The sequence below is a fragment of the Callorhinus ursinus genome, unplaced genomic scaffold (assembly GCF_003265705.2).
Source record: "Callorhinus ursinus isolate GAN/ISIS: 27379988/994484 unplaced genomic scaffold, GSC_fseal_2.0 scaffold10, whole genome shotgun sequence".
Classification (NCBI taxonomy): Eukaryota; Metazoa; Chordata; class Mammalia; order Carnivora; family Otariidae; genus Callorhinus; species Callorhinus ursinus.
Window position 1 is genome coordinate 49229674 of NW_027397072.1, and position 782 is coordinate 49230455.

The 782-nt window shown below is 42.1% G+C and overlaps 1 pseudogene; it reads left to right on the forward strand.

Moving 5' to 3' along the window:
- The first annotated feature begins 209 nt into the window (after positions 1 to 209).
- LOC112821340 (U2 spliceosomal RNA) lies at positions 210 to 338 on the forward strand (annotated as a pseudogene).
- The last annotated feature ends 444 nt before the right edge of the window (positions 339 to 782 follow it).

The window sequence follows — 782 nt, forward strand, 5'->3', positions numbered from 1 at the left end:
GGACATGTTCAGGGAAAGAATCCAAGAAATCCAGCTGAAAGCAACAACTTAAAGACTGAAAGTCCATGCAGAGTTTTCAACAGCTGTCTGATACTGAGGAGACAGAGTCTGAAGTTTAATACCACCAATATAGAGAATGCTAGTTTTCCAATGAAACCCCAGAAGGGCCATATCTTAGTAGTAAGACTTCTATCCTTAGACTAAGAGCCATCACTTCTCAGCCTTCTGGCTATGATCAAGTGTAGTATCTCTTCTTATCAGTTTGATATCTCTATATCCTCTGTCCAAGACTTATTTTTTTTAAAGATTTTATTTTATTTGACAGAGAGAGACACAGCGAGAGAGGGGACACAAGCAGGGGGAGTGGGAGAGGGAGAAGCAGGCTTCCCGCCGAGCAGGGAGCCCGATGCGGGGCTCGATCCCAGGACCCTGGGATCATGACCTGAGCCGAAGGCAGATGCTTAACGACTGAGCCACCCAGGCGCCCCCCTCTGTCCAAGACTTAAAGCTAAATCCTAGGATTAAGAGAAAAATAACCTTGCTATAACAGAGCCTGAATGAAGTCTCCATAGGAACAAAGTCATCCACCGGCAATTTAACTGCCATCCAGAACAAAACTCAACCCTCTTTGGAGTAAAATAACTAAACTCAAAGTCTCCACAATGTAACATCCATAATACTGAATGTACAATAAAAAAATTATTAGACTTATGAAAAAGCAGGAAATTATAGCCCACAATCAAGAGAAAATGAGAAAACAGTCAGTAGAAAGAGTCATATTA